The sequence below is a fragment of the Glandiceps talaboti genome, chromosome 10 (genome assembly GCF_964340395.1).
Source record: "Glandiceps talaboti chromosome 10, keGlaTala1.1, whole genome shotgun sequence".
Lineage (NCBI taxonomy): Eukaryota > Metazoa > Hemichordata > Enteropneusta > Spengelidae > Glandiceps > Glandiceps talaboti.
In genome coordinates this window covers 2,836,277-2,845,000 of record NC_135558.1, presented here as the reverse complement: position 1 = coordinate 2,845,000, position 8,724 = coordinate 2,836,277, and the positions used below count along the sequence as shown (strand labels likewise).

The following is an 8,724-nucleotide window of genomic DNA, read 5'->3' as shown; positions in this document are numbered from 1 at the left end:
CTAACGTCAGTTTTAGAGGTGACGCTGACATTTTGAAAGTCTGTTTACAAAGTAGGCTCTGTTTTGTCAATATACAAAGCGACGTCTGGGTGTGTGTGTGTGTTTGTGTGTTAGTTGACATATGACGCATACAGAGATCTCGTCGACATAATGAGAACACAAACCAGACACACGTCATAATGTTTATATGTAATCAAAACGGAAAAGTTTGCTGGTAGTTTAAAAACGAATCCAATGGTATTAGAGCTGGCAAAATATACCGTGGCGGCTTTGTACATTATCCAATCGATTTGTACAGATCGGTTGGTGACATGTCTGCTATATTATATTGTGAGAGACTATCCTAGTACCGCCCGTTTAAAGTCACCATGCATTGGCTCTGTTTGATACAGTCACGCAGAAACCAGTGAGAAAATTAATACAGTGTTTTTGCGTCATTTTATCTGAGCTATAATTGTGCCACCATGCATACATCAAATGTAGACATCAGATGTAGACATCAGAACATTGGCGTTTGCGTCCTGTTGCAGTACGTTTAAATAATTTATTTCATAAATACAATCTTGCTATCTTAAAGTGTAGCATGTACAGTGTCGTATTGGTTTCTGTGTGGTTGTATCAAACAGAGCCAGTGAATGCTAACATATAATGCGCAGTAAGTGGCATGGTAGAGGATGTATGAGTTTATGCCAATGGAAGAAAGAACCTAAAATTTTAAACATCAATCGCCATGTTAGTCACTTTGATGATGACATCTGTTGATGAACACTCTAGTCTTTATTGTATTACTGGTGTCATATCCTACATAACCCATATGTATATTTATGTACTCTCTAACTATGAACCATAACTCTATTATGCATAGGCACAGGTATAAACATAATACAGTCACGCAGCGACACAATATATATATATATATACTCAACTGGTATAGCAATAATAATAGCAATATTTTACCACTGCCAGGTTGAGGTTTAGTCCAATCAGAACGACGGATTTATGTTAATATAGAAAATATACTCTATGTTATATACACATATAAACAAATATATCATTGTATACATATATATGTGTCTGTCTGTCTGTCTGTCTGTCTGTCTGTATGTCTGTGTCTGTGTGTCTGTATGTGTGTAAGGATCTGCATACATATTATAATAAATGTCCATTCTCTGACACGTTCTTTCAAATGCCCCATGGGTAATTCAGCTGTCAAGTTGTCAAGCCAAGGATGTTTGCATTCACACTTCATTAACGAAATATCGAAAATCACCTTATTTTCTCATTTGACAGTTTACTGATTACATAACTGTATTTTTATGAATTATTCAAATACACCAGTTAAATTTCCATTTATTGAACAAAGTGACGAAAAATTATTATCGGTCATTCAAATATTAATATTCATGCATAATTGTACCATATACGAACTTATAGAATTCTATGCCTGTTTGTTCTGTGGTATGCACGGGCTATTGTCTTTCATAATCATATCAATATTGTGCATAAAACAGAACACAATTGTGTATGTATTTAGGCCTAAAAAATTGTGTGGTTCTGATTATGCTCAATTTTAGAATAGGTGGGGTAGGTAGATTTTTTATTTTATTTCATTATATATATTTTTTGTGAGTGTCTAGTTCAGGTTTTCCATTTTTTTCCAAATGGTCTCCGAGTTGTTTATTTCTTCCTATCAGACGTACAGCCATTACAGATTGGAAGAACAGTAGTTTTATTTTGTCTTTTTAAGTTGAAGTCAGTTTCCGCATCCACTATTTCTCGCGAGACTTCACAATTTTTTGCGATTTTGTTATTTTTTTCTCGACTACGTCTCGTAAAAAAAAGGTTTAGGGTCGGCAGTGAAAAGCTAGGTAGGGTCGGGTAACTGGAACGAAACATTTGTTTTTTTTAGGCCTTATTGATAATATACCGGTTGAACATGCCAGAGCATGTCATATCGTAACTGTAAATAGTAATATTATGCCTTCAATAGTTCATCCAAGCACTATTTACTTTGTTGTAAGTATGTGAGTATTTTGTCAAAAGTATAAATATCATTACAATTACAAAATGGCCGCCAATACTGCTTTTGGTCTGAAAAAATCCGGTGCAAATTTGGAAACTGAAGTAAGTCCATTTAACGCACACTTTCAAGCAAGAACATAGAAATTTTAATACCTGCCCTTTCTTAGCAAGTATAGTGATGGGTGGGGGACGACTGATTCCAAGTAATTGTGGTATGTGTGTAACTTTTAGCTAAGTCAGGTATACTGTAGTGAACTATCATAGTTTTCTCAAAAGCAACTTTATGTCGTAGAGGTTGAAAAATGCTTCATTCGTTGCAACGAGAAATGTGAATATGAATGTTTATGGCTGTTGCGATGTTTCATTTTCGAGTTATGTGTCAAGTCGTTCATGTAAAATTTATTCAATGTAAAGGATGGCATCCTTTGTATCCGGACAACAGGTCCATGGTTGTTGTTATTTGATGTGTTTACTGTATTTATACTGAGGACAAACTCAACTTTCGTTGAAGTGGCACAAGCTGATTTTAAGGTTTTCACTCGAGTGAAATTGCTTACATAAAACCTTGATTTAACTACTATAGTATAATGTTAATGTCTTCTATTATGTATAGCATTTGTCTTCTGGCATTGTTAGAACAGTTGATTGTGTAATAGGATCTCCTCGACATTTTTCATACGTGTTTTAAATTACGTCATCGGATTGTTTATAAGTTATACCCAGTTTGAGTTCAGTCAATTGCAAGTAATAGTTCAAGTAAAGAATACCGTCAGTACCTTTTAAATATGCAACAAAAATTATGCATAAAAATATCAACTCAGCTTCTGTCCGTTAATGTTTAATAGGTTTTAATTATAGAATCAGAAAAAGCTTGACCAACAACGCTGGACGGTTCGGTAAAGTGAACATCGCCCTCTTGCTGTCGTTTTCTCCCTTTCCAATATGTGACTCATAAAATTTATTACCTAGAAATGATGAATCAAGCGAATGACAGAGAAATGAGGTTAGTCATGTCTTCCAATAGACTGACATCATCCTTTAAGTTGATTGTAGTGTTGATATTTTCACAAAAAAATGATCGTGATCCAGAAAGTACAACGACCCCTTTCGGAGGGGCTAAAATTAAAAAAATCTAATACGTGTGTTTTAATATGAACCATCTATTCACACAACAGACCAGTAATTTGCATATATAATATATAATTAATTTGCATATATATATATATATATATATATATATATATAATTATATATGTATAATTTTATATTGTGCGAAATAACATATTGTTTTCATAAAATTATGACAGAATTTCCCTAACATGTCAATAGCTTATTATAGAACATTGCGTATTTACCAAAGGAGGGGGGGGGGGGTGAAATCTATCAAAGTTCAGGCAATATTCCAGATAAGGTTTCATTTTTCCATGTCATGTTACTTCATCATAACTGGATGAGTTCGTAGTATCAGTCCAACTACAGTGATATGGTACGATAAACTTTTCAACACAGATGGACTTGAGTATGGCATAACTTGAGTATGAATAAAAGGACAAGTCCAAGTCTGGCTAAAACTTCTGCTTTTATCTTCATTATAACTATTGGTGTATTACACGTCGAACTCGGCAGGAAGCTGTTGTACACTATTATGTTCTGTTTCCAGGGTCAACAAGCGCTAATATAACCGTCAATTAGGCTATACAAATACTCCACTTGTTACGCGAACGTGGTCGTGTACTTATGGTTCTAAAAAGTTATTGAAATTTACCTGTACATTGACAAAAATACAGAAAATGACATGATGTATGATAAATTGTATTAGTATCTAATATACCAGACAAAGTGTTGACAATAACTGAGAACCATATGTGTCCCGTACTGTCACTCAATAACAAGCTGTGTGTGGCGAGGACCAGCCCACTCACCAGCTAGGTAGTTATGCACACCATTCTATCAGTCGCAAAGAAGCCATCTTGATGGTGGCAACATGAAAGCTACGGTGATACTTCTATGTAGTGCAGTGGCGGAAATAGACTTCGAGATGGAGGAGGGTACACCTTTTGACTTGTATGTAAGGAACCCAAGACGAAACAGACCACGTAGAAACAGATACAGGCAGCAAGGTGAGCTTTCCACCACCGTATCACCATGACTTTTTTTTGGTATCAGAATCCCGGGGATAATGCATCTCCAGCTATATCCCGAGATAGCTGAAAGTTTACCTTCTCTCTCATCACCAAATGTACACTTCCCGTACCTTTAATCAACACTTACACGACTAATCGCAAATTATATTCTAACAAAAATGTATAAAAAATCATTGAAAATTGATAGATGGCGACTCTTTTCAGAGTCGAATACAGTAATTTCATTACTAACAAAGAGTACTAACATAAATAATACCAAGTGGTGTGCTGCACGTCACGTAAATATCTCTATAGAGACAAACCCCAGTAATATTTGTTAACCATTTTTCTCATACTGGTATGATATCATGCAATAGCATTTATATGAAAGTTAACGCCGAATTTTAGTAGAATTATTGATAAATTCAATATTATGATTTAAAAAGTACGTTTTACTAATAATCTGTCATGGTTAAAACACAGTAATTGTACGAATATCTATAATCGACTTTTGAAATATTATTCTCATAGAAAAATGTTGACATATCCAACAATCTACTCGCGAATCGTTAAATCATATAGATTTACGTCCAGGTATATGTTACTGATATGATTTTAGGTTTTCTATGAGTTATTAAATAAATAAAAAACCGTGATGTTCCGTCTTGTGTACCGGAAACAGATGGTATTATAAGTCTAACTTTAAAAACGACATTGATGATAAAACACACAATATTGTTGAGCAGACCGTAAACACAACAAACAGTACTAACTGAGTTTATGAAGACGTATCTTACATTCTAAAATTAATTAAGCAAATACTTGCAAAAAACACAAAAAAAGAATTGCTGAGCCAGTAAATTACACCAGCTGTTCTTCATGTGAAAATTCGAACAGAAATTGTGTTTCCATTGATCGGATTTCTATATGAAAATTACAGTTATCAGGGTTGCAAGACGTGTCGATTGCAAACTATGTCATGAATGGAACGCACAATCACTGAAATAATGTTTTGTTAAGAAATCTATCCCCCTACAATGTAGTTCATTACTACCTTTCAATCACCACCATATTCCATTGGGTTTCCACTTGCATGCATGTATGTTTATACATAGCTAGGAATTCATATTCCAATATTTATATCCACACGCAACTTTTTTTAATGGTGACGTCATCCAATATTTTTGTATCTTTATACGAAGAACAATTTCTTAATATTTCGTTTCGTCTGTTAGTTACCTCTGTGTGTTCTATTTCATCAATTAGCTACTCGTGTAGTTTATTTCATAAGTTGTCCTATTGTATCATTTATTTTCAGGATTGTAACGGTAATTAGATTTGTAGATTGCAGTATGGATATGAATTTATGTGCATAATACTATATTTCAAAATTGACTGTTACGCAAGAGAACTTCAACAAAATTGCAAACAAGAGAACTAGGGAAATTGAAATATTTGATTATCGCCCTGGCATAAAAGCAACAACAGTACTAGTCGTTGTAGCATTCGATGGCCATTAATTCCCTCTGATAATATTGGATTATTTGAAAGATTTACATGTTTAAATGAATTAGACAAACAATATTTTATCTGAAGCCTAGACTAACATTTATCATGGTTATAGGCTAGGTAAGGCAATAAACAAAATTCAAGTGAAATCTCCTAAATGCCTGGTAATTGAAAATTTCGATATCAAGTACAATACACGTAGAAAACACATCATATAGCAAGACGAAATGTGGACAAAATGACCAAATATTATCTAAGAGTATTTGCAGTGCATTTTAAAAATCATATTTGCATTCATGTTACATAACAGACCTTTTTTAGTCTTTACATTGCATTTAAGTATACATAAAATGAAAATGTTGCATTACTTTTGTAATGCAAATCATCCTTGAATCAGGGACAATCATTATTATGAATAGTAAATAGGAGGTAAATTGGCATGCTGGGCGTGGCTATTCAAATCCTATCATATGGAAATACAGACTTGGTACTTGGATGAGAATGTCATTAATAGTCTGGCATCGAAATTTTGTCAAGCATAACAAATAGGCCTATGGAACTATGAGACATATTTACAGGGCTTGGTCATACAATTTTGAACATACGTTCGATTGTGTAGTATATATTGTATTTTCCGTCAACCTATTTTTGACATAATAACACCAAGTGTAAATGAGTTGTATAATTCAAAGGTTGTGTGCTGTAAGGTAACATGCACCTCGGATATGGATTTCCCTAAAAATCAAAATTGTTAAATTCTCAACAAACTTTCCTATATATTAAAAGATTGTTCATGATCGTTTCTAAATAATAAATTAAATGTGGGGTTCACTGTCTTGTTTTCAATGAAATCGCGAATTTTGTCATCTTTTAACACAATATTCGGCGGCCATATTGGATGGCGGCCATATTGGATTCTAAAATGACTAAATTTTGATATCATTTTGCCCTCCATTTCATAACGTTTGTATGGAGACCCTAGATTTTTTTAAATGATTTTAATTTGGAGGGCTTCTTGAGTAGTGTAACAGCAAAAGTTTGACGAGTTTATTTACCACAGTCAGTCTGTGTTAAACATTATTTAAATATGAAAATTTCAAATCAACAACTGTAGAATTTTAACAAAAAATAGAGCGAAGATATTGACTTCATATATAGGTTTATGTAAATACTATATTTTTTATGTAAATGCCATGATTTATATGTAAATACTGTAAATTTTATGAAAATACTATAATATTTATGCAAATACTATAATTTATATGTAAATATTATAATGTATATGTAAATACTATAATTATTATGCAAATACTATAATTTATATGTAAATAGTATAATTTTTATGTAAATTCCATTATTTTTATGTACTATAATTGTTATGTAAGTAATATCATTTTAATTTAAATACTGTAATTTTAATTTTCTAATTTTTATGTAAACAATATGATTTTTATGTAAATACTATATTTTATTCAACAGTCATTGACAAAGCCATTACAAATCGATAAATTTCGCCACATTCAGCCGCAGTTCTAGTGAACTGGCACAGAGACCCATTTCAACCAAGGTCAGAGTGTAAATTACAAAAAATATACAATGCACGTACACAATAAAGGTTTATTTCATAATCAAATCTGAGTTGATGTAGGGTGCTAGAGGGGGTTAATTATGCACAACGAAGCTTGAAAACCGAGAGAGTTGCAGTTGTTGTTGTTGTTGTTGTTGTTGTTGTTGTTGTTGTTGTTTGTTATTGCTGTCGTTGTTTTGATTGATTGTGTACAAAAAATTATGTACTAGTAACATTTTTATATCATATACTAATGATTTTTCTGAGGAAAACTGTACTGGGTCAGACACAATTTCTAATATTGTAAAAGTTGGTATAATGTAAAGATATTGCAATATGGGGTCATTTAACCATAATTAAAAACCATGCAGACCATTGAGACCATATCCCTTAAATAAATTCATCCATAATGAAATGAAAAAAGTATATATATTTGGACATGACCGGTTGTCTGTCTTTTTTTTTCAAAAACATGTCCGCTTTTCATGTGGTATTTGTCCTTAGCAACACATACAAGTCGTCTCCTGCAAGAGTTGATATATCGATATATTCTTGTATTCTCATTCACCTTTCCTAACCTCTAGCACAATAGAATGAATAACAAAACGAGAAAGACAAGGAGCTGTTGAAATTGTACGAATGTCTTTAATCCCGGCAACAAGCTCTCTCCGTTTAAGACTCATTTGTTGACATACATGTTATAACTCATCATGCTATAGTCCTGGGGTCAGTACAGATACTATGTTTAACTGAGAAGCAGTCAGTGATCCGAGATTTATTGAATTTCGGGCTCAATAAATTAGACTCAACTTAAACACCAGACCAAGTCTCACGCCAAATATAATGACATCTCGTTAAGGACTAAATGATACATCATAAGTGAAACACATATAAGCTAAAAAAATTGTTTGGGTTAAGGTTTAATTCTATCACATATGTTCACCGATTTGTACAATTGTAGACTTAGGAGTCTATTGAATGAATAGTATTTGTCAGTTGCTATTTTTGTATTCAGGATTTATTTTTTTTATATGGTTATCAAATTGATGCATATTTGGCTTGTATGCATTTTTTTCACCATAAATTGAAACATGGTAGAATGGCATCTCGATTTTCCGTGAAATTGACTAACGAAGTGTATCCTCAGTACTTTCAAGGCTTTGTCATATGAAAATTTGTTACTGGTCTTTTTGAAATAATGGAAATCTGAAGATTTGATTCATCTTTAATGACGTCAACCACCTTTTATTTTCGCAAAGCGGTAACACAGTATACGACAGCCATGTTGGATTCCAATTTTTAAAATTCATTTTGACATCTAAGGAGAAAATATAATTAAAAAATAAAATATTTGTTTCCGATACAATGACTTCAGAAAATAGGGTAGGTAGGTCGAGATTTATTTTATTTCGCTTTTTATTTTTTTAAATTACTTTGACCCAAAGATGGTTGGTCACAATACTTCCGTAACAGAAATAAATGAAGACAATTATGTGATTCAGA

General features: G+C 32.8%; 1 protein-coding gene across 8 annotated transcripts in view; it reads left to right on the top strand.

Annotated features, from left to right (window-relative positions):
* The window catches only part of LOC144440972 (voltage-dependent calcium channel type A subunit alpha-1-like), a 141,785-nt gene that overhangs the window by 8,928 nt on the left and 124,133 nt on the right, over positions 1 to 8,724 (top strand). The gene's annotated exons all lie outside the window — the stretch shown is intronic.